The 26632-nt window shown below is 36.9% G+C and overlaps 1 long non-coding RNA gene across 1 annotated transcript; it reads left to right on the plus strand.

The window, feature by feature from the left end:
* The first annotated feature begins 153 nt into the window (after positions 1–153).
* Positions 154–24425, plus strand: LOC148758687 (uncharacterized). Its single transcript, XR_016020883.1, has 3 exons — positions 154–352; positions 5586–5724; positions 24244–24425. It is a non-coding gene; the product is annotated as an uncharacterized LOC148758687 (long non-coding RNA).
* Positions 24426–26632: the final 2207 nt, after the last annotated feature.

A 26632-nucleotide genomic window follows, 5' to 3' on the forward strand; every position in this document is an offset into this window, starting at 1 on the left:
CTCAGAGACCAAAGGCTCGGCTTCTTGCCTTCTTCATTTGCCCCTCGTTGCCCCTTTCTTTAAGTCAATCTATTAATTAGGACTTCGTCTACTCACTGGCAGCTGAAGCTCCTCATCCCCCGTTTTCTGAGTCACAAATCCAACCTCCATGAGGCCACATTCTATTCTTTCGAGGGTGTTTTATTTATTTCTCCCTCAAATCCTTTTTGGATGAACATGGGATTAGGACACTGGTTCTCAACTGCAGCGATTTTGCCTCCCAGAAGACAATTGGCAACGTCTGGAGCATTTTCAACCTCATGTCCCGGGTGGCGGTGTTTCTGGCATTTCTCCAGATGATAAAGGATTATGGGTAGGTAGTTACAGACCAGGTATGCTGATAAACGTTTTACAATACATAGGACAGCGCCTCACAACAAATAATTATTTAATTATTAATACCTGGCCTGAAATGTCAGTACTGCTGAGGTTGAGAAATCCTGGGTTAGGAGAAGAAAAATGACTTTTCTCTGAGCTCCCATTTCCAAAGCATTTTACCTAAGTAGCACATGTACCCATTTTACTGATTAGGAAACAGGTTCAGAGATGTTCAGTAATGTACCAGTTATGTAACTCCTCTTTCTTGCCTTGTGGCATACATTTCAACTTGCTGAATTTGCAGAGTATTTTAAACAATATGTTCAAAGAATTTAACACCATATATATAGTCTGCCAGAAATTATATTTTTGCTTGTGAGATTTAAATTTCAGTTAACTCTTTACTGATTCATGCATTTTCAAAGCTTAAAACACGAGTGAGGCAGATGGCATCCCCACCTCTGTATCCATCCTTGTTTTTACACGTACAAAAGAATATATGACATAAAGATAAACACCACTAATCTTAAGAAATATATAGCCTTGTTTTCTTACCAGACTTCTTGCCCTGTGTTTGCAATGAGTTTTTCCACAGCAACAGAATCCTTATAATTTAGTAAGAGTGAAACAATTATAAAATGTATCACAGAATACAGAGGTTCTAAGAGGTACTCCAAAAGATCTCCTGCATTCCAAACATTCTCCTTCTTACCCACTTTGCACAATGGGAACCTAATTTCTTCTTAATAGTCCAATTTAGTCACTCCAGTCAGTTCAGTGGTCCTCTTCTTTACCTGTTGGTTTACTTGCATTGAGGAAGCCAATGTAGCCTGGTGACAATCTCAACTACTTGAATCATTGATGTGTCCTCTAATGATTTTTATTTTATGGAATTTTAAAAATTGCGATATAATTGACATATAACGTTGTATTAGTTTTAGGTGTACAACATAATGATGCAATATATGTATTTCTTGCAAACTAATTACCACAACATGTTTAGTTAACATCCATCACCACACAGTTACAAATTTGTTTTTCTCTTCCGAGAATTTTTAAGATCTACTCTCAGCAATTTTCAAATGTATAATACAGTAGTATTAACTATAATCACCATGCTGTACATTATATCCCAGGACTTATTTATCTTATTGACTAGAAATTTGTACCTTTTGACTGCCTTTACCAATTTCACTCACCATCCCTACCTCTAGAAACCTCCAATCTGTTTTCTGTATCTGAGTTTTTTTTAAAGATTCCACATATAAGTGAGATCATACAGTATTGTCTTTCTCTGTCTTATTTCACTTAGCATAATGCCCTCAAGTTTCATCCATGTTGTTGCAAATCACAGGATTTCCTTCCTTTTTATGGCTGAATAATATTCCATAATATATACCACATCTTCTTTATCCATTCACCTGTTTGTTGATACTTTGGTTGTTTCCATGTCTTGGCTATTGTAAATAGTGCTGCAGTGAACATAGGGGTGCAGATACCTTTTCTAGATAGTGATTTCCCTTCCTTCAGATAAATACCCAGAAGTGAAATTGCTGGGTCATATGATAGTTCTACTTTTATTTTTTGTTGGAAACTCCACTGTTTTCTATAGTGGATGCACCAATTTACATTACCACTAACAGGGCACAAGGGTCCCCTATTCTCCATATCCTTGCCAACATTTATTATTTTCTGTCTTTTTGATAATAGCCATTCTAACAGGTGTGAGTTGGTATCTCATTATGGTTTTGATTTGCATTTTCCTGATGATTAGTGATGTTGAGCACCTTTTCATGTACGTGTTGGCCATCTGTATGTCTGTTTTAGAAAAGGTCTCTTCAGATCTTCTGCCCATGTTTTAATCAGATTGTTTGGATTTTTGCTATTGAGTTGTATGAGTTCTTTATATATTTTGGATATTGGGAGTTTTTTTATTGTTGATTCAATCTTATTGATTCAGTCAGTCTGTTCAGATTTTCTGTTTTCTTCATGATTCAGTCGTAGTAGGTTGTATGTTTGTAGGAATTTATCTATTTCTCCTTGGTTGTCCAATTTGTTGGTGAATAATTGTTCACAGTAGTCACTTATGATTCTTTGTATTTCTGCGGTATCAGTTGTAATGTCTCCTGTTTCATTTCTGATTTTGAGTCTTCTCTCTTTTTTTTTCCCTTGGTGAGTCTTAACTAAATGTTTACCAATTTTGTTTATCTTTTCTATTGTCTTTTTAGTCTCTCATTTATTTCCACTTTGATCTTTGTCATTTCCTTCCTTCTACTAACTTTAGGTTTAGTTTGTTCTTCTAGTTCCTTAGGTTGTTTATTTAAGATCTTTCTGATCTCTTACTGTTGGCATTTATCACTGTGGATTTCCCTTCTATGTCCTGTAAATTTTGGTATATTGTATTTTCATTTTTGTTTGTCTCAAGGTATTTTTTGTTTCTCTTTTGATTTCTTCCTTGCCCCCATTGGTTGTTCAGTAACATGTTATTTAATCTCTATATATTTATGAATTTTCCAGTTTTCTTTTTGTAGTTGATTTTTAATTTCATACCATTGTGGTCCAAAAAAAAATGCTTTATATGATTTTGATCTTCTTAAATTTATTAAGACTTGTTTCGTGATGCAGCTTATGATCTATCTCAGAGGCTGTTCCATGTGTGCTTGAGGAGAATGTGTATTCTGCTTTTGGAAAGAATGTTCTGTAAATGTCTGGTCAACTTGTTCAAGTCCAGTGTTTCTTCATTGACTTTCCATCTGGATTATCTGTCCATTGATGAAAGTTGGGTATTAACATCCCCTAGTACTACTTTATTACTATCTGTTTCCTCTTTATGTCTGTTAATATTTGCTTTATATATTTAGATGCTCCTATGTTGGGTGCATAAATATTTACAAATCTTATATCCTCTTGTTGGATTGACATCTTTATCATTATATAATGACCTTCTTTGTCTTTTATTACAGTTTTGTCTCAAAGTCTATTTTGTTTGATGTAAGTATAGCTACTCTAGCTTTCTTTTGGTTTCATTTGCATAGAATATCTTTTTCCATCGCTTCATTTTCAGTCTGTATGTGTCCTTACATCTGAAGTGAATCTTCTTGTAGGCAGCATATAGATGGTTCTTGTTTTATTATCCATACAGCCACTCTATGTCTTTTGATTGGAGAACACAATCTACTTACATTTAAAGTAAGTATGTACTTATTGCCATTTTGTTCATTGTTATCTGGCTTTTTTGTAATTCTTTTGTTCCTTTTTTCTTTTGATTTCTTCCTTTGTAATTGGATGATTTTATGTAGTGGTTTGCTTAGATTCCTTTTTCTCTATCTTTTGTGTATCTGTCATGGAATTTTGCTTTGTGGTTAACATGAAGCTTACATAAAACATCCTATATTTATAACTATCTGTTTTAAGTTGCTAACAATTTAAGTTTGAAAGCATTCTAACAGTCTACATTTTTACTCTCCCCCCAGCATTTCGTTTTTGATGTCACAGTTTATATCTTTTTATTTCATGCATACATTAACAAATTATTGTAGTTATAGTTTTTAGTACTTTTGTCTTTTAACCTTCATAACTAGATTTATAATGATTAACCACCACCATTACATTAGATTATTCTGAATTTAACTGTATATGTATCTTTACCCATGAGATTTATACTTTCATATGTTTTCCTGTAACTAATTCATATCAGCTTAAAGAAGTACCTTTAACATTTCTCAGAAGGCTAGTCTAGTGGTGCTGAATTCCTTCAACGTTTGCTTGTCTGGAAAACTATCTCCTTCAATTTTGAAGGAAAACTTTGCTGGGTAGAGTACTCTTGGTTGGCAGTTTTTTCTTTCAGCACATTGAATATATCATGCCACTCCCTCTGAACTACAAAGTTTCTGCTGAAAAATCTGCTTAGAGTGTTACAAGGGTTCCCTTGTACGTAACAAGTTGTTTTTCCCTTGCTGCTTTTAAAATTCTCTACTTGTCTTTAACTTCTGACAAGTTAATTATAACGTATTTTGGTGTGAATCTCTTTTGGTTCATCTTGTTTGGAACTTTCTGGGATTCCTGGATCTGGATGTCTGTTTCCTTTCTAGGTTAGGAAAATTTTCAGCCATTATTTCTTTAAATAAATTTTCTACCCCCTTTCTCTCTTTCTTCTCCTAATAGGACTCCTATAATGTAAATGTTAGTCTGCTTGATGTTGTCCCATAGTCCCTTAAGCTATCTTCATTTGTTTTCATTCTTTTTTGTTTTTGCTCCTCTGATTGGATATATTCCACTGCCCTGTCTTTAAGTCGCTGTTCTTTTCTTCTGCTTTATCTAGTCTTATGTTGAGCCCTTCTTCTGAATTTTTCAGTTCACTTATTGAATTCTTCAGCTCTCTGATTCTGTTTGGTACTTTCTTATATTTTCTGTCTCTTTGTTGAAATTCTCACTTTGTTCATGCATTGTTCTCCTGACCTCAGTGAGCATTTTTATGACCATTCTTTTCAACTCTTTATCAGGTAAATCACTTATATCTGTTTTATTTTCTTGAGGTTTCTTCTTGTTCTTTCATTTGGAACATATTCCTTTGCTTCTTCATTTTCTTTGACTCTCTGTGTTTGTATCTATTTGTTAGATTAAAAAGCCACTTCTCTCAGTCTTGAAAGAATAGTCTCATGTAGGAGATGAAACTTATAGTTCTACTCTCCCCTAGCTCTAGGTTGTTTCTCAAACCTTTGCGATTGTCCAAACAGCCTTTTTTGTTCTTAGTGGCTCCCAGTAGCTGAGGGTTGACACCTGTCAGTGTCCCAAAGAGAAAGATTTCAGTCAGCACCTAGATACAGGATGATTGGAAGCCAAATCCTTAGGCAATATCTTTTAAAGCATGCCAATATACCTCTTTTAGGGGAAGACTTTGAGATGGGCATTTCTGTCTGCTCCTTCTGTACTGAGCCCTGGGGAGGCTAGCCAGTTAAGAACTGTTTCTTCTTTTGCTACTGTCCACAAGCTCCTTTCTTAGACACACCAGCGACCTGGAGCTGGATAGAACACAAAGATGATGCCTGCCAGCCTAACCATTTTTGGAGAGGATTCAGTAGGTCCTTAGATGTGCGTTAAATTAGAAGACTGCCCGTCAGGCTGCAGCTATTCAGATAAACTGGTAACCTCTTTTATAGAAAGACTGGGTCAGACTGCTACCTGGAAGGATAGATAGTTAAGAATTATTTTGCTGTTATTTGTTACAGATCTGTGAGACCTGCAAACGTAACTCCTGTTGGCCACCAAAGCCAGCAGTCAAGGAGCATCCTCTGGGTGGCAGATGCAAAAACCGTTGTGCCAGACATCTGCATAAATTCCTTCGCCTCTCAAGCCAAAGCTTCTAAGGTAAGCAAATAGCATTTTTCATGGAAAGACTGAGTGCCTTTTGATCTGCTGCCTCTGCACTGGGCTCTGGGAGGTTAGCCATAGTGAGTTCCTGTGAGCCCTTTCAGAACTGTGTTTTATTTCATGATAGCCTTGTGGGTCTTATAGATTAAAGCCCTGTTGACTTTCAAAGCTAGATGTTTTGGGAGCCCTTCTCTCAGGTAGAAGTCTTAAAGTTGTGGTACCAGCTATGAGGTACCCTTTGCTCCTCAGGGAGAAACTGGGAATTTTGAGTTTCCTCCCAGTTGTGTGTTACTGCGCCGGGTGTGGGGTTTATGGTGAATTTGTGTCTTAGCCTCTGCTACCCATTTCGATGTGGGTTTTTTTCTCGTTTGCCATTGTGTAGGATTCACTCAGCTAGTTTCTGGATTTCATTAAGAAGGAATTATTCCTTATGTAGAGGTAGATTTTGTGTATCTGTAGGAGGAGATGAGTTTCGGAGACTCTTACATTGTCATCTTAAACCAGAAATACATGTTATGGATTCCTACAAGAAATGCTATATCACCAACATTTTTGATGTCACAGATACTGATGTTGTATGGAAATACATGGATATCAGTTATTGATTCCAGAAATGATTCAGGAATGTTGGACTCAATGAGAAGTTCTAAGAATACCTTAACCAATTTATTTCATTCATATTTTCCACTTAATGTTTGCACAAGAATTAGATATAACAATTCATGTCTAATTAAGTATAAAGAGCTATTTTATTATTAAATAAAAGTTCCAAGTGAAATGGAAGCATGTATTGTTGTGTTTAATTGGCCACATTGTTTCTTTCTTAGTGGCATGTAAACTAATGGTGCATTGTAAATGTGTCTTAAGATTTGAAGTGATATGGGACATACCTTAAAATAATAATTCTATAAACATGTTCATAAATTATTTTATTCTCATATGAATACTGTAAAATAAGGTGGGCATTATTGTTTACATACGGCAAATGAAACTCAGGTAATTTTAATTTTCTAATAGATGAGGATATATTTTATTTTACAGACTTTTGAAATTAAGCTAATAAAATAGTTCAGTAATTTGTTTTCTATAACGTTAAGCCACAAATATAGAGCGTTTCTACTGTTGAGCAGATAATGTTACATAATGCCACTTTTTTAAAAATGAAAGATAGGAGTTAAGGATAGGGAGATTTATGTGTGAAGTTAGGAAATACTCAGATATTCCTGGAAAGGAAGCAAAAGATCAAACTTGGGAGAAATGTAGAGGTATGGAAAATATCTCTAATCTAGGCAAAGTGCTTTTATGGTATTTATTATCATATTATAGATTTAGGTCTTGTTGTTCAGTACTTCAAAGGTGGCTCATTTTCTCCTAGATATTGTGCTTTCAAATTATACAGTTGTTTGGTAGTCAGGTTCTTGCTTCCAAGCAAAAAAAAAACCAACTCTGGAAGGATTGTTAGTTTATAGAATCAATGGAAAGGCTCAGAAAATAATAAAGGCTAAGAGAGTCTAGGCAGCAAAGAAGACAGCCACAGGTCATGCTATGAGAATATGTTTGTTAGATTGCCATCCCAGAATACTCACCATCACAGTACTACACTCAGGTGACATGTCTGCCCAGAGTCTGGGACAACCAATATTTTAGCCTTTCAGTTTCCTCCTGTCAAGAATTATATATTTTTGAATTCCTAAAATGGGGAATTCATATTCTGAGCAACCAGAAAAGCTACAGGTATATTTGATTATTATATGTCATGCGGAAAGTACACTCCACATATATTTTGTTTAAATATGACTGAATAGAATATTTTAAATATACATTTAATAAAGCCACTTTTACCTATAAGGAGTTTTATTATTATTGCTTTTCTTTTAAGGAGTGCTATTAAGAAGTTGGAAAACCTGCAAAACATCCCTAGAACTCCAACCTTCATCCTGCTATGGGCATGGCCATTTTATTAACTTCTTTCTTGCCAAAAGTTAAAATATGTAGGAGTATTCTTCCTCCAGAAATCTAATCCAATTTTATTGTAAAATATAATATGATTCACCTTATTTGCAGGAATTCACCTATAAAAGTAGGTGTGCCTATAGATGGTAGAAAGTCATTTTTAACCATTCCGTGATTACACCAAGCTCCAGTGGCCACTTGACTTCCATCTCTGAATGCATAGACTTTCAGTATCTAACATAAAGTTTATCTATTTGTTTGTTTTTTACTTACTGCAAAGGTAATGAACGATTATTTAAAAATTTGTAACATTACAGAAATACAAAACAAAGAATGATCAATCCCATAAGCTTGCTCTCAGGAATAACTCCAGTTAATAGCTTGGTTGATCTTACTCCAGACTGCCTAGGTTCCATTTCCAGCATTTCCATTTAGCTGGCAGTCTTGGGCAAATCATTTGTCCTCACACTGCCTCAGTTGCCTCATCTCAGTGTAATAGCACTGGCTTTCAGGGTTTGGTGAGGGTGTTAAGAAGAATATGTAAAGTGTTCAGCATAGTTTTTGGCATATAGTAAGTGCTTAATAAGTGCTAGTTTTTGTACAGGTATTAGTCAGGATAGGGTAGATTATGTTGAAGTAACAGACAGTAAAATCTCAGTGGCTTAACACAACAAAAGTTTGTTGCTAATGCTGCATCTTTTACACAGATTGATGGGATGTTTTATCCATGCAGTCACTCAGGGACCCAGGGTACTAGAGACTCTACCATGTTGTGGTCATATTCTGCAATAAATGGCCCCTTTAGTTATAGCAGTGAAAAGAGACTATAAAATCACACTTGGAGTTTTTACTGCCTCAGTCCATTACTGACATACTCCACTTCCAATTACAATTTATTGGCCATACCTAGTAACCTTAGCTTTGCCCAACTGCATGTAAGCTGGAAAATATGGAGAGTGGAGTACAGAATATTTGGTGAGTGCTTATACCTCTGTTGCAATCCACTCTTTTCCACCCAGGAAGGTATGTTATCCAAACTGTGTTGCAGTTTTTCTGTTTTCTTTTTTTTTATTGCAATATATCATGGACATTTCCCCATATCAATACATATTTATTCATTTATTGACTATTTATTAAGCCCTTCTATGTGTTTGAGGTAAATTCTGAAAGATACAAAGAAGTGAGCCTTGTGAATATCTAGAGGAAGAGCATTCCAAAAAAATAAAAGTATCAGTGTGGCTTGGTGACGTGTACATGACGATGCATTTTCCTGTTTTGTATATGTTTAAAATATTCCATAAAAAAATAACAAAAAATGTTACTGGAGAGCAGACCCTTCTCAATTATGTTACCAGAGAGCAGACCCTTCTCGGCGAGGTGTCCATGTTCTTGACGTCTTGAGCAAAGAATTGAAAGAGACACAGAAATACAGTGGTGAAAGAGTAGTTTATTAGAAGAGAAAGTACACTCCAAAGGGATAGAAGCAGGCCTCAGCAAAAATGAGGCTCAAAAGGCATCATTATTATAAGAGAAAGTACACTCGAAAGGGATAAAAGCGGGCCTGAGCAAAAGCGTGGCTCAAATGGCGCCAACTGGTGAGAACTTGGGAGTTTTTATTTCCTTCTCTTCTAGAATGGGCTACTCCTTTCCAGGTGTGGGTCCACTCGATAGGCACCTGTGATTGACAGGAGACTATTACCTCATCTTTTTAAAATGCACATATTCTTTCCCAGAATTCAGTCTGTTATAATAATATTAACGAACTTCTGGGCATATGTATAATATTATAATGAGGCCGAAGTGAAATGAAGGTCATTGTGGCCTTTACTGCTCAGGTGTGAGTGATCAGTCTGATCTAATTAGATATCTTGTATCCTTTAGCTTCCTCATAGTGATTGAAGGTTATAGTAAATAAGAGAAAGATTTGGGCATGGAGGGGAGGTCTTCTGGGCAGTTGCTTTCCATAGTCTGCATCGAATGTGTAGGAATGTTTGGAGACCCCATTCCTATCTCTAACTGCCTGACTTACATCCCCCTTGAGAGAGTGATCCCCATAAATTTCTATGGGAAGTTGAGGGACATGAGATGTCTTTTGTAGTTGCTTCCTGCTGAATGTGGCCGTTGTCCCTCCCTGTCGGGGATTCACAGAACTCTTGCCCTGTCCGATCTTAGATGAGGGGAAAGAGTCTCGGAATCCGCCCGGAAAGTTGTGTTGACCTCTTTGGATGGGATATACTAGAAGTCTTGCTGGGGCATCATTTGTATCCCATCGGTCTCTAGATGAGGAAAGATAGATTTTGGTTAAACAGTTAAAAGTGTTCACCCAAGAAACAGAACCCCAAACCACAGATGCAAGGTGGCTGTGTGATGGAAAGTATTTAGCTTCATGGAGCCTGTGGCCTTTTTCTTTGGTTTCACCAGTCATTCAGGTGGCATTGTTCACCCAGGAATTGGGCCTGGAATGGGCTGGAGCAGGGGGCAGGGGACTTCCTATGATTCAGGCTAGGAACAATCTTCCGTTTAAGATTAAAAAACTGATTTGAAAGGTTTTTAAGATCAGCAACTAGGGAGCTAAGAAACTAGGGAAGAGAAGACTTAAAATTCCTATAGTAGGGGGGCTCTCCTGTATCAAAAGTAGCCCTGGTTGTAAAGCTTGCATCCAGATTTTATGTCTGCATTTTGGAGAAGAAAAATAATGATAGAAAATTTAATAGATATTCTCAATTTCCTAAAAAAATAAAAATAAAAAGATTTTATCAATTTGCCTCCTCAGAAACAATGTTTTGTAATAACATCCTCACTAACTCTGGCTACTGTACAATCTAGCACTTGATTAGAGATTGCTGTTTGTCACTGCATACACAATTGTTGTTTATGTGAGTCCGATCTTTCCAATTATTTGTTAAGCTCTTAATTGCTAAAATTTTTATACCCCTTTCTGTCATTCCCTTTATAGTGATTAAACATATAATAAATTTGCTATAAAAATTATAGATTGAGAAGTAAAATGTAGTGATGACTTTATTAAATTTAACCTCAGTTCTTATAGCATTTTACTGTTTTGAGAATGTAAAAGAAAAAAAAGTAAGCTGCACAAAAGTTTATACCCACAAGCAATTTAAGTTTTGAGCGTTAGAGACCTGATTCAAACATATTTTAGGTTTTTTTTTCAAGTAATTGGCCAGATGTGAAGTACAATTTGAATAGAGACCTTTTTTAGTTATATACTTGTCATGATTCTTCCACTGAAAAATTTGTTCTTTTGGTAGTTTACTTTCTGTTACCATAGAACTAGGCTACATTGCACAAACACTTTGAGTAAATTTTGTCAGTTTTTCCTTAAGATGACCAGGAGTTCAATAATAAGATGACTATGATTGAAGCAAAATAATGAAATCAGCCTTGTTCAGTGCAAAGAGTTTACTGAACTCTAACTTATTTGGCTAGATTGTGAGGTCACGCCCAGACACCAAGGAGGAGTGTTACTAAAAGATCATTCACCTACCGCAGAACCACCCTGTGTTTAGGGAAAGTGGTGACAGGCTGTTCAATCCGTGAGGAAGATGCTTGTCAGAGACAAGTTTGTCAGTGTTAGTCATACAGCTAGAACATAATGTTTAAAGGGAAATACATGACACTGCTGGGAAGCTATGTTGGAAGAGTTGTGGCCAAAGAAAAGAGAATTACAAATTTAGGGAGAATTGCACTTACACGATATAGATAACTTGGGAGCCCGGTGTATAAAAAGTTTTGTTTTCATATTTTATTTCACCTTAGTTATGATCTATTTTATGTGAGGCAAAATCTCTATTTTGAGAACAATGTCATTACCTCAGGAAGGAAGGATTACTGCATCAGGCTGACGTTCAGTTGGAAACATTTTTAGGATTTGGAATGATTAATTTTTAGTATCAAACTGTTTAACCATAGGCCTTACCTAATCATAAAAACATTTTTGAAAGAGTGGCCATACTGCAATGTCAAACACAGAAAAGGCTTCATTATAATTCACAGGTCTCCAAATTGCTTGGAGACCACAAACAGTAATTTTGATCTCTGAACATCAATTTCCTCATCTGGAAAATGGAGACACAGATTATCTTTCTTCTACATTTTCCTGGTACGTTCTGAACCTAGTTCTTCAAAATCCTGAGCCTAGTTCTTCCAGGCGGAAACCCAAGCGTGTGGAAAAACAAATAATAATAAAAAGAACCACACATGGTACCCTCAAAAAGAATGTTCCCCATGTTAATTGCTAGTCCTCCTCCCAAGGGAGAATTTCCTTAGATTTCTAGGTGAGGAGTAGAGCTTTGCTTTATACTCCTCTATCATGTCACCAATGCTCTGTTCAATCATCCTTCATTTATTCATTCTTTTTGTGAGTTGATCATTCACCAAATATTAATATCCAACCATGTGTCAAACTCTGTGCTAGAGACTGGAGGTAAAAAGCAGAATAAGATAGCCATAGTTCCAGCCCTCAGGGAACTCCTAATAGAGCAGAGGAGACCGTCATAGACTTGAGTTTATGCAGAAGTAGTGCAGGATGCTATGGGAGCTTTCAGCAGGGGGTTACTTTACCTATTTGGGGGGTCATAGTGGGTTTTAGCAATATCAAAGCTAAAACAAGAAAAATAGGAGTTGGCTAAGCAAAGAATAGAGGGGAAAGTGTTTTATGCTTAATTGATTTTGAAATCTGTACTGGAAAGAAAGCCAACATGGCTACAGTGTAGAGAGACAGGATCCAGATCTCAGAGGCCTCATTAAGCATTTGGTCTTTATTCTTAGAGTAATGGGAAGCCACTGAAGTTTTTCGTTTGTTTGTTTTATATATTTATGCAGGAAAGTGACATGATCACTTGCATTTTTAGAAGCTCATTATAGGCACTATGTACAGAATGGAGGAGAGGGTGGCACACCAATAATATATGTAGGTAAAGCAATTAGCAAGCAATTGGAGGAAATGGATTAGGAGATTGGGAGAGAAGAGGAGGCAAAGTGGACTGATTCAAGAGATATATAAAAGACAGAATCAGGGTGACCTTTATGTTTGCTTTGCCTTTCTGAATTGGGAGTGCCTTGTGATGTGAGGTGCAGGGAGGTGAGCCCAAGTAGGAAGCAGCAGTATTTCTAGGTAGAAGAGGCAGAGGTATTCTAGGTAGAAGAGGCAGAGCCCAAGTAGGAAGCAGCAATATTTCTAGGTAGAAGAGAAGAGGCCAAGTAGGAAGCAGCAGTATTTCTAGGTAGAAGATCAGAATTTGGGCTGCGGAGGTAGCTGTAATTTGTGACAAATGACAGAGCTGTGAAGAGGGGACTCTCAGAGGTTATCTTCAGAACTATGGCTAAGTGCTTGGCTGTACATGTGCAAGGCAAGACCATGTGAGGCCTACCAGTACTGACTGTTAGGGAACTGACAGCTTAACAGAAATACCAGTGCTAGAAGATTGTGGAATTCCAGTTCATGGAGAGATCTTATTGAGTGCCTTGGGAATTCAACGGAAACCCTAGTAAGGTCCATGCTCTAGAACTAAGGACAAAACTAAAATAAGATCAAGGTTAAATCACAGTAATTAACAACCTGCCAGAATGAAACTCAAGACTCTTTAAGGAAAGACAATAAATACAGTTCCTCACAATGTAGCAGCCAAAATTGTTTCATGTACAGTAAGAAATTATTAGACAAGTAACTCAGGAGGGAGGGAAATGTGACCCTTAATCAAGAGACAAAATAGTGAATAGAAATAGAGATGACCCTAGATGTTGGAATAAGTGGGCATGAACTTTAAAGCATCTATAAGTATGTTCAAGTGTTTAAAGGAAGAGGTGGAGTTTTTAAAAGTAGGAGTGAATAGATGGGGTATCTCAGCAGAGAAATAGAAACTAGGAAAACAGAACTGAATGGAAATTCTATAACTGAAAAACTCCTGCTAAACAGAGCTTACAGGGAAACTTATCTTAAAGGCTTCTATTAGAAACAAAGAAAGGCTAAAAATTAATGCTCAGAGCCTAATACTTACATTAGAAAAGAAACAGTAGAATAAACAAAATAGAAGGAAGGAAACTAAGAATAAGAAGGGAAAATGATGACATAGTAAACAAATTCGTGTAGTGAAAATCCTAAATGAGTTCAGGTAGAAAATGGAAACTGACAGTATATAAAAGAGATAATACATCATTATAAGGATTAGTTTAATATTAGATAAAAACATGTTTGATAAAATTCAATACACTTATGATTTTTATTTTAAAAAGCTTTTTAACAAACAAGGAATAAAAATGACCTTTCTAAGCAAACAGAGGTTATCTACCAAATACAGCATTACCCTTAATTTGGTATGTTGAAAGCATTTTCTTTAACCTCGGGCAGAAGACAGGTGCAATAAAGGAGAACAGATATAATGGATCTCAGGAGGTAAAAGATACCTATGAAACTCAACAATACTGTAGTCCTAAGGAAATGAAGAGATGTATCATGTTTATCAATTATAAGATTCAATATTTTTTAAATCAGTTCTTCCCAAATTGATCTATAGATTTAATGCTATTCCGATAAAAATGCAAATGAAATTTTGTGTGTCTGTGTACAACTTGTCAAACTATATAAGTTATATTGTAAGAGCCAAAAATATACTCTTGAACAAGATGTGGAGATGTGCCTTACAGATTACCTTATTAAAAAGTTATAGTAATTAAGGAAGTGTGATACTGATTCAGGGATAGAAAACTGACCAATGGAGCAGAATAGGATATCCAAACAGAACCCACCTATATGGAAACTTTATTTGTAGCAAGCTTGTTTTGCAAATCAGTGAAAGAAAGAATGGACTTTTAAAAGTATTAATATAATTTAAAAGAATGACATTAGACCCCAGCCTCCCACCATGCACTAAAATAAATTCCAAATAGATCAAAGGTCTAAACGAGAAGGGCAAACAATAAAACTCTTGGGAAACCATATAGAAAAATATTTGATGGGTTTGGGGTCCAAAAGGATTTCTTTTAAAAGGTCCAAAAAGTGTAAATTAAAAAGCAAAAGATAGCAGCCCTTGCAGCTGCAGAGAATGGATTGGAAGGGGACAAAAGTGAAACCTGATGGAACAGCTAGGTACATTACTTTTCAATATTCATGTGCATATGGGTAACCTGGAGATCTTGCTAAAATGAAGTTTCTGGTGTGGAGGTCTGAGATCTGCTTTTCTGTTAAGCTCCCAGGTGATACTGATGGTGTTGGTCTATGGCCCACACTTTGAGTAGAAAGCTGCTGGGAGATTGTGCAGTATCTAGGTGACAGATGATAGCAATTCAGAACAGGGTCATGGCAATAAAGATGGAGAACAGTAGATGGATCCAAAATATCTTTCATGCTGGTTTGGGGAAAAGGAACATCAAGGTGGGTTGCAATCTTCTGCTCTCACCACCCCCGCTCCACCCTTTTAAATGAGAATTCTCACATAGGGAGGATGAATTTTAGGTCAAGAGCTCTCAGTAGAACTATTTGTACATCAAATCAACTCCCATGCAAATGCTAGTGAAACTTCTGGACTCGACTGTGCTAAAAAAGCATTTCTTCTCCCTACACATGCATTGCAAAGTCTTCTGTTATTAATATTTATTGGTATTGCCATTCCCAATTACCTTGGCTGGTTCCCGGGATTCTTCCCTACCCTGCGGTGGAAAGTATGGAACTAATAAGAAGAATAAGAGTGGTTCTCAAAGTATGGCCCCCAGATCAGTAGCATCAGCATCATATGGGGATTTGTTGGTGATGAAAAATTCTTGGATTCCACTTTATACCTGCTGAGTCAGAAAACCTGGGGGTAGGTTCCATCAATCTGTGTTTTAACAAACCCTCCAGGTGATTCTGAGCCTCATTTAAGTTTAAGAACTGCTGAATTAGAAAATATTAGTGGACATTAACATCATGGATCCAGGATCTTTCTGAGGGGATTTTTCAGGAAGATAAGAAAAAGAAGATAGAAGAACTTTAACCAAACACATTAGAAGACCTGGGACACACGAAAATAGGCCATGTGAGCCTCTGAGATCATGTGCGAGGGCAGCTTTCACTATTACAGTCTGCCCTTCCTGTGTGCTACTACTGTGACAGGAGGCATAAAGAAAGGAGGAAAGAAAAAGGAAGGCCTGTTTTCTTCCATTTAAAATTAATCATTTAATAATTTTCAGCTTAAGTGGGTATTTGACATTTGCTCTTATCTTTGTACCTCTCCTTTCTACTAGTGAGAATTATGAATTAGAGGTATGAGGATGGAGGAATATAAGAAGCTAAAGAGCTTTTTCAAAATATGTATCTCCCATCCACTCCCCCTGACTGAAGTGCTGAGGTAGGAGTGGACGAGCACATATATCTGAGAAATCTTCCTTGTGATTCCAATCTACTTTCATCCTCACCTTTCCCACCGACTATCTTAGCCTCTTGTCAATGCAGTAGGAAGTATAAGGATCGCCATATTTATCTTCTGTCTTCCAGTACTTACTAACATGTACCTGCTATGGAGTGAGATATGGTCTCTGCCTTAAGAGATGTAATTTTCTACATAAACAACCAGTGAAAACTACTAGATGAAATACAATCAAGTGCTATAGTGTGATAGAGACTTCAGAACTATGAAATTTGGAGAACAAATCTACGTTTCCCACTCACTTTCACAAAGTTTATCTTCTCATCTCAGAATATTGGGGCCAGATGGTCTTAGCTGCCAAAAGGACAATTATGCACTCACATTTCACCTATGCCTATGAACAAAAACTACAGAAGGGAAGAGTAACAAGTTACTTTATGAAACACATGTGAAAATTACAGATGAGTTAACACCAAAGTAACCTAAAAGAAAATAGGAAAGGTCTTTTGTGTAGGACCTACTGTTGGGCTTGTGTGTGTTTCATGTTTCTCCATTTCCTGTTGCCTGACTCTTCAACATTTTGCTTGTTTTTTATTGTTTCAGTGGTAAACAATACTACTACTATTTACTATTGAAGGGGAAGTAATAAATGCATTTTAGTATAATTTATCTTATACATTTCTAATGATGAGAGATTTCAAAGTGTTGGCTAAGCTTTATGTAGAGATATGGATGTGAATTCCAATATGTATTGTTAAGTGAAAAAAACAAAACCCAAGGTGAGAACAGTGTGTAGATATATAATTTCTGTTAAAAGGGTAAAAAAATAATATTTGTAAATGAGCTTAAATGTTTTGAGGAAGATAAATAAAAAACTGGTAACATTGCCCCTGAAAAAATGAATTGGTGACTGGTGGACAGGGTAAAAATGGGAGTTTTCACTGGATACTTTTTTACATTTCTTGAATTTTTAAACCATATGTTTGTATGACCTATTAAAAAAAATAAATGGCATTTTTTAAAAGTATTGGCTAAGACGAGATTTAGGAATCTCAATCATTTCTTCTAAAAGGTTCATGGTACAATAGAAAGAGCATTGTTTTTGGAGTTTAAAAAAAAAAAAAAAAGGACCTGGTTCCAAAACCTGGTCTGCTACTGACTAGTTTTGTGACCTTGGCCAAGTTCCTTAAGTTAACTCAATCTCAGTTTGGGCATTAATAAAATCCGTATAACAAAAGCTACTTTGTGAGGATGAGACATTATATAAAACTGCCTTGTGCTTACTAAATGGTCGCTATTATTCCATGGATTTCAATTATCCCTGCTATCCTTTACCACCAATTATGAGTTGGATTTGGTTAAAGGGAACCTGAAGTATGAATGAGGTCTAAGAGAGTCTTACTTTACAGAGATCAAATAACTACCTGTGTGTAAGAGAAACCAAACATTTTTTAAAATATCGTATTCATGTGCTTTTTGGGTCTTTGGGTACAACAGTCCAAGACCTTTTCAAGACTTATTAAAGACTATCCCAAGAGATCAAACAATTAATGGCATTTAATGATGGCCCACTCCATAATGCAGTTTCATAGTGGTTCTTTGTCGTTTCCTGCTTCACCCCACCCCCTTTTCTTACCCCGGTTTCTTGAAAGTGCTGGCCCTAAAAGTAGCAATAGTCCATAAGCTTTGTGCCTCAGGTTATATATACTTTCTGGGAAACCCAAGCTAAGAGTGGGGTCTGCCTAATCCTATTGAAAAGTCTGGGAATCTGCAGCAGATACTGTTAGTGCCCTGTCCATACCCCTTCAAGCCTTATTCATATTAATAGGGATTGCTTTCCTGACTGCCAGCATTTGCATCTCTTGCTCTGCTAGAGGGCTTTCTTTGCCACCCAAAACCAGTATTTTCTCCCATTCAATAGGTTGTCTTTTAATTTTCTTGATGGTATTATAGTATACAGCACAAAAGTTCTCAATTTTGATTAAGTCCAATTTATCCTATGTATCTTTTTTTGTAACCTGTCCTTTTGGTGTTGTCTAAGATCACTGCCTAACCCAAGGTCACTAAGATTTAATCCTGTGCTTTCTTCTAGTAGTTTTATAGATTTTTTACATTTAGGCCTATGAACTATTTTTAATTCATTTTGTGTATGGTTGAGGTAGGGGTCTAACTAATTTCATTCACATGTGGTTATCCAGTTGTACAAGTATCATTTATTGAAATGATTGGTTTTTTGCCTATTGAATACCGTGTTTCTCCAAAAATAAGACCTAGGTGGACCATCAACTCTAATGCTTTTGGAGCAAAAATTAATATAAGACCCGATATTATAGTATGTTATATTGCATAATATATTAATGGGTCTTAATATAAAACCGGGTCTTATATTAATTTTTGTTCCAAAAGATGCATTAGAGCTGATGGTCTGGCTGGTCTTATTTTCGGGGAAACACGGTAGTCTTGGCATCCTTATGGAAAATCAATTAACCATAACTGTAAGGGTTTATTCTCCATTTTATTCCATTGATCTATATGTCTATCCTTATACCAGTACCACACTATCTTGACTACTGTAGTTTTGTAAGGTTTGAAATAGGAAGTGTGAGTGCTCTAACTTTGGTCTTCTTTTTCAAGATTGTTTTGGCAGTGATCCTCTTAAATAAGATCATGTCATTCCCCAGCAAAAAACAAAACAAAACAAAACAAAACAAAAAAATCCCCACTCTGATGGTGTCCCGTGGCTCTGAAGAGTCAAACTCCTTTGTTAGCCTGTTGCCACGCAGCAGCCTACCCGTCTGTCTCCTCGTACCTGCCCCTAAAGAAAGGAGAGTCTGTGAGACAGATCCTTTCAGGGATTTTGCTTCCCTTTTGTGCTTACACCTTATGTGTCCCTGTTTGGCCCCGGAAAGATGGCTGGCTAGTCAAAGACGGGTACGACTCCCCATGGTGGGGTCAACCCAAGCCAGACACAGCCATGTGGGGACCATCTGGGGAACTCACGGGGTTGATAGAATTGGGCACAGCCCCCCACCTTCCCCCTGCTAAGAAGGGCTGCATCTGTCTCTGTGGCTGCATTTCTTCCCACAACCTGCAGGGGAAGTGATTCAATGATGTACTCTCCATCTATTCATATGCATGAAGGTTTTATCCCTCGGTGAACTACTATTCCTGAGACTTAACTGCCTGCAGGCAAGGGTGATTGGCTTAAATCAGTTTCCTATTGTAACGTATGGGATTCACAGATCTCGAGTTGACAAGCTTTACTTCTTTTACTTCCGCACCTAACTAATAAAAGCCATGTGTTGGCCGATTCTGGGCTCAGTCCTTGAGGCTGCAGTCCCTTGGCCCCGCTTGCACTCTATTCCTGTCTACTGCCTTTCTTAACCTTGTGTCGCCCTCCTCGCTTCCCACAACTCTTGTGCTGAACACCACGTTAGCCCATGAGGCCTGTTGTGAGCTGGACCCATTCTTTCTAATACATACTTATCTGGCGTCATGCACCTCTCTCACTATGCTCTAGCCAAACCTTACTTTTCAGTTTCTCTCATGGGTCAAGATCTTTTTTGCCTTCAGACAAGCTGTTCCTTTTGCTGGGAGCAGTTTCCGTTGCATACCTAGCTCCTTCTCATCCTCCAGCTCTCAGCTTAAACATCACCTCCTCAGAGAAACTACCTTGGCCATGCTATCTAAATTAGTGCCCCAGTATTATTAATTTCCTTCATGGTGTTTACCATAATTTATAATTATAATCTTTTATCTGTTTACTTTTTGGGTCTAGCACCACCCTCACGAAGGAAGTAAACCTCTCTTGGTCACAGTATTTGGCACACAGTGTGCCCTCAGTAAATATCTACTTCAGGAATGACCCCTTGTTTGTTTACCAAGCAAAGGAAAGTTGGAATGGAAGTAGGAAATAGCCTTGGATTTTAAAGACCCCAGAACAGATAGGACCTGTAAATTTCGGGGGAAAGGAAGGAAGTGGGATTTCAAGAAAAAAATCAAGATGAGGGAAGAAAAGGCAAATTTGTTGGTTGAGGCTTTATCCACATGGGGTTACTCCAAAGTGTTAGCAAGGCCCACTTCTCATGTGTGGGAGGTAGGGACAGGTTTGTGAGTTAGCTAGCTGGCTAGTTAGTTTGGTGCAACACCTGACGTGTGCTTCACCCACTGCTTTCTCCCAACCTCTTGTTAGCTGAATGGTTTGGATTCTATCATTGGCTACCAGGGATAGAGAAGGAGGGAAACGTGCTTCCACTTCAACAGTGGTCAAGTGAGATGCCCTCTGCAGATAACAGGGATGCCCAGGGCCCCACCCTGTGTAGAGCTCACACTCAAATTGTTAAACATATATTTATAACTAATGCTTTTCTCTCTCTCCAAAGGATCTCCAGTCTTTGCACTTGGCCAGATTTTCATTTAATATGGTGATATAATTCTTAATTGCACTATGATAGCGCCCTATTTTATGGTTGATAGGATTAGTTTAGATTAGTATGCTGATAATCAGATTGCTTTCTTAAACATCTCTACTTCATTCTGTACTCAAATTTCTGAACTAGGAAGCGTTAATCCGTAAGACATACTTCATTCAGGTGTCAACTTTGTTAATACTGACTTCTAAAGTACCCAAAAGGCGACTGATTGCGAGTAGTGCACCGTAACTACTGTAGTGACCATGAGGTTGATAGGGTGGGTTTTCCTCTATACTGGTCACTTAGGTTTTCATGGAGGAAAACTGACATGGTTATAAATATCTTAGCCAGCTATTCAGAATGGTGTTTTTCAACATTGTGAAATGAACAGGCCTCCTGTAAACACCTCTTGTAGACCTCTAAGAATATGTCAGCAGAGAAATATTGACTTAATAAGCTAAAAAATCTTTTTATATAAAAATACCTTTTAATTGTGAGTTATGATGAGAAATGAGTAGTTTATAAGTGATAAATAACTGTTTTAAAAGCAATCAGGGATTGAGGAGCCCCGTTTAAGAATTCTTGAAATATAACCAAATGAGAGAGTGGAGCTGGTACAGTTTCTCATCACCATGAATGGAAAAACAGTGTCATGGGCTTGTCTGTCTCCCTCTACTAAAGCTAATAATCGTTAGAACAGTGTGGAGAATTCGCTAGGAGAGGTGGGAACAAGGAGACACTTAACTGGAGGGTGTGGCATTTGAGCTGAGTTTGAAATCTATGCAGGATTTTAAAAAGCAGATGGGAGAAGGGGGAAAAATCCATTTCAGGCAAAGTGCAAGGATGGAGGTGAAAAAGGTCAAGACTCAGTAACTGGCTGCAAATTGCGCAGGGTATTTGAGGGCAAGGCACATTTGGGGGAGTGGTAGGCAATGAAACTGTAAAGATGGTCAGAAGGTAGATCACAGAGAGTCCTGTATTTCATGCAGAGGAACTTAGACGTGATGCTGTAAGGGGTGGGGAGCCCCTGGAAGCGTTTAAGCAGGGGAGGGCCCGTCAGATCTGCACTCTCAGGAAGACTCCACTGCCAGCAACAAGGGCAGTGAATTACTTGGAGGGACTCAAAACAAGAAGCTTGGAGACAGAAAGCTATTGTTATAGATACACACCAAGATGAGGCATGTCTGAACTAATACTAATTCAAATGGGAATGAAAAGGGGGTATTTTGACACATATTAATGGAATAGAATTGATAGGACTTAGTAAAAATTGAGTATGGGTATGAACATGAGGGAAGAGTCTAGGGTGAATCCCAAGAGTATGTCTTAGATAATTGAGTGGGTTACAATGCTGTAAACAAGATGAGGAAATCACGAGGAACTAGTTTGGGGAAGAAGATTAATAGTTTAGCATTGGGCATGTCATCTTAGTTGCTGGGAGATGTCTGTAGATAGAAATATGGAATATGTGTTCAGATATGAGGTCAGGGCTAGAGAAAAAAGATTCTGAAATTCTTGGTGGTCCCTACCAGCTTAAGGTCCATGCTCTTAATCCTTATCACTGGGCCTAGTAGTTCAGGTTCAGGTCGTGGGTATAGACGAGGTTGTCTACTGAGGATTATAAAAGGAGATGAGAAGAGAGCCAAAAATGAGACCCTAGGAAATACTAAAGTTTGAGAGATGGATGAAGGAAAAGAACTTGTTAAAGAGACTGAGAAGTTAAGACAAGAACAGTTGCCTTTGGAGATGGGAGGAGGTGGTACAGAGACGAGAAATATAAATGAGTTGAGAATGTTCTCCGTATCAGAAATTAATGATGAGTCCATTGGGATTTTGTGTATCCCTTCCAAAGTGAGTAAGCTGCATCTTGTCACAAGAATGTAGGTAGACCTGATGTTGCCAGATGTTTTGATTTTTCAAAAGATATTGGGAATTTCAATGTTTATGCCAAATCTTCTCTTATACAAATGTTGGATCAAATTAAATACAAACAAGAACTACATATGACCATAGTTGGTAGGACGTTTGAAACAAGGAAATCAGAGAATGGCATCATCATTGGATATACATTATTAGAGAATATTAAATGTCTAGAAAACTGCTTAGATAAATCAAAAATGAAAAGTTATGTTTGATAATTATATTTTCTGGGTTATCCTACTCGATGTATACTGTTGTTAGATGTATGAGACTATAGAAAAAATAAATGGCTATAAGATTTTAGGCTTTAGGCTTTATGAGTATAAAAATGTATTAAGAGAACTTTTTCAAGATGGAAGTTTCTGGTCAATTCCATTCAAAATATCACTTATTTTTATTTGGCATGTCCGACTATTAGTTCTGTTCAACATATAGCTTTTGCATGCCATTTCTTTTTCGGTCAAGAGCCAGAGAGTAAATATTTTAGGCTTAGAACTTTATTTACCAAAACAGGTGGTGGGTCGGCAATAGTTTTCTGACTCACTATGGGATACTTCTTAGACTGGAAAACAGAGTTGTGTACATCAGCATGCTGAAATAAAGTCCTGATTTGCACTGTTTGTCGATTTCTGTAGTGTAAATACTTCCAGTAAAATGGGTGGTTTCACACTACCAACAGTTTAGCAATTGGATTGCAAAATTCTTGAATATTTAACAATTGGCTTTCATGAGCTGGTAAGAGTCAAATCCAGCACACCACTGGATCCATACCCCTGGGATAATGCACTGGAAAGAGGTAAAGCCAAAGGAAATATAGGGAGAAAAAAGTTTAGCACTTTTTTTTTTTTTTACTTTAAAAAGGTTTGATACACATGAATAAGCAAAATTACTGGAATATCCTTTTCCCTACTTACTAATATTTACGTTGTTTTTGTTTGATTATAAAACACAGGGAGAACATTTTATGTACATGAAGTGATCAGTTTTGCATTATCGGAAAATTTGGTGCCATGTTTTATGTATATATATGGACATTTTATATATAATGTTTTTTATATTCTAAACATGCATGTTTTATGTTATGTATATCATTTTTCAGGCCCTTTTCTGGTTCACACCTTGTTGCTTTTTTTCTGTGTCTTGTGATTTTTTTTATATCAGACATTATAAATGTTATATTGTTAAGTGTTTGCATTTTGTTATTTGTTTTTTTTTCAGAGTATTGAAGTTTGTTTTGGCACACAGGTTAGTGGTTAGGTTAGTTGTGGATCAACTTGACATTTTTGACCATTATTTAAAACTTTGTTGGAGTGTGCCCAGAAGTGTGCATATAAAACCTAGGGCTAGTTTATGTTTAATACTAAGCCTTGACCCCTCTGGGGTTTCTATTGATTGCCCAACGGCTGATGTAGGTACTGCACTTGGATTGGGTAGAATTTAAACATCTCCTAGCCCTCTAAGTGCTCTGAGAATTTGCTCAGTTTACACCCTTTGGTGATAATTCTTTGACCCCAGTCTTGTGGAATTTCAGTCTATGTGTATGCAGATTAGTATTTGGCCATAGACTCTGGAGACCCTGTGCAGATTTTGGAAACTCTTTCGCAGTATAGCTCCCTCCTCTCTGGTACTTTGTTCACAAATTCCAGCTCCCTCCCCTCCCCAAAATTGAATCTCTAGCTCCTCACCTTAGTGAGACCACTGTGCTTTGTTTGCATTTTCCTTCTCTGTGCTGTAATCTCAAAATTGCCACCAGGTAGGAGGCTAGGGCAATTATGAGGCTCATTTTATTTGTTTTGTTTCTCTCAGAAATCAGTCTTCCCCTGTCTGTTATCACAATACCTGAAAACAGTTGTCTCTTATCTTTTGTCCAGGTTTCCAGTTGTTTACAATGTGAGAGCAAGTTCTGCACCAGTTACTTCATGATCAGTAGTGGAGCTCAGTATTTACAACGTTGAATCTTCCAATCCTTGTATATTTATTTAGATCTTTTTTGCTATTTGAATAAACTTTAAAAATTCTTTCCATAGAATCTAACATTTAGTGTTAGATTTATTCCCAAGCCTTCATACTTTTATGCCATTGCTAATGGTGTTCTTTTAAATTTCTTATTTTTCTACCTACCAGTTGCTAGTATAAAGGAAAAACATAAATTTTGTTTATTGAGTTTTCTATCCAATAACTTTGTACATTGATTTTTCTCTCCAGCAATTAAAATATTAATTATTTTGAATCACTTAGATATCATTTTCAAATAAAAATAATGAGAGTTTTGTTTCTTTTTTTTTTTTTTTTTAAAGATTTTATTGGGGAAGGGGAACAGGACTTTATTGGGGAACAATGTGTACTTTCAGGACTTCTTTTTTCCAAGTCAAGTTGTTCAATCTTAGTTGTGGAGGGTGCTGTTCATCTTCAAGTTGTTGTTCTTTCAGTCTTAGTTGTGGAGGGCGCAGCTCATCTCCAGGTCCAGTTGCCGTTGCTAGTTGCAGGAGGCACAGCCCACAATCCCTTGCAGGAGTCGAACCGGCAACCTTGTGGTTGAGAGGACACACTCCAACCAACTGAGCCATCTGGGAGCTCAGCGGCAGCTCAGCTCAAGGTGCCGTGTTCAATCTTAGTTGCAGGGGGCAGAGCCCACCATCCCTTGTGGGACTGGAGGAATTGAACTGGCAACCTTGTGGTTGAGAGCCCACGGCCCATGTGGGAATCGAACCGGCAGCTTTCGGAGTTAGGAGCATGGAGCTCTAACCGCCTGAGCCACCGGGCTGGCCCCGAGAGTTTTGTTTCTTTAATTGCAATCCTTATGTATATTTTTCCTTGCCCTACTTCACTGTTAAAGAGCTTCATTGTAATGTTGAATACATATTTCTTTCTATTTCTAGTTGTCAAAGATTTTTCAGTCATTAATAGATGTTGAATGCCATCAAATGCTTTTCTGCATCTATTGAGATTTTGTATGTGTTTTTTCACTTTATTCTGTTAATGTAGTAAATTACATTGATTTTTTAATTCTTATTTGAAACCAATTTGTACTTCTGAAATAAACCCAACGTGGTCATGTTAGATTTTCCTTTTTATAAATTGCTTGATTTGTTTTGCTATTATTTTGCTAAGGATTATTGCATCTGTGTTTGTGAACGAGACTGTCCTGTAATTATCCTTTCTGTTTCTATTCCTATAAAGTTCGGACTTGTGTATATTACACTAGCCCTGAAACATTTTGGAATTATTTATTTCTTGAATATTTGCTAGAACTTGCCTAGTAAGCCATCTAGGACTGGAGTTTTCTTTGTGAAAATTTTGAACCTCTGTATCTCTAGTAGTGCTTTTTGCCTTAAAATTTATTTTGGCTCATATTAATAGGCCATACTAGCCATCTTTTGGTTAGTATTTGCATGATATATGTATTTACCACATATCTTTTTACTTTAAACTTTTCTATCTGACATGTTTTGGATGCCTTTCTTTTAATGAAAATGTCGTTGGATTTTTAATTTTATCTAGTCTGGCAATCTTACCTTTTAACTGGAGCATTTAGTTCACTGTCATTTAATTTCGTTTCTTATATATTTAGGTTTAAATCTTTTTTGGGATTTCTATATGTCCAATTTCTTTTTCTCTCCTTTATTGAATTCTTTTGGATTAATTGAGGGTTTTTTTTGAATAACCATTCCATGTTTTACCATTTCTTGGGAGTTATAGTAGACTATTCCTATTCATTAGTCGTTGCTAGAAATTTTAACGTGTATTAACTTATCAAAGTCCTAAGCTAAGTATTGCCTTTATGTTTGGTGTAACATAAGGACTTTAGAACGCTTTAACTCCATTTATCTTCTTCCTGATTTATGTTACTGTTGCTGGTATTTTAATTCCAGTGTTTCAAATTTTACAAGTACTTCATAAGTCATTATTTTTATTTTATACCTATATTTACCAGTAAATTGTCACTTCTTTCTTGCATCTCAGACTATGCATACCGTACTACTCCTTTAGTTAATAACAATTTTTGTGAGTCCTTTTCTGCTGTCATTTCTGCTGGTTCTTGCTCATAATGCCCTGTTTCTTGTGTGCTTGGTTATAATTATAGATTTTCTTTGTTTACTGTAAGCTGCTCTTTTCCCTGAAAATTATTTGTGAGGGGAACAAATATATGGTGATGAAAGGAGAACTGACTCTGGTTGGTGGACACACAATGGGATTTATAGATGATGTAATACAGAATTGTACACCTGAAATCTATGGAACTTTACTAACAATTGTCAC

The sequence above is a fragment of the Rhinolophus sinicus genome, chromosome 3 (genome assembly GCF_057876585.1).
Source record: "Rhinolophus sinicus isolate RSI-liver-muscle chromosome 3, RSI-T2T, whole genome shotgun sequence".
NCBI classification, from domain to species: Eukaryota; Metazoa; Chordata; class Mammalia; order Chiroptera; family Rhinolophidae; genus Rhinolophus; species Rhinolophus sinicus.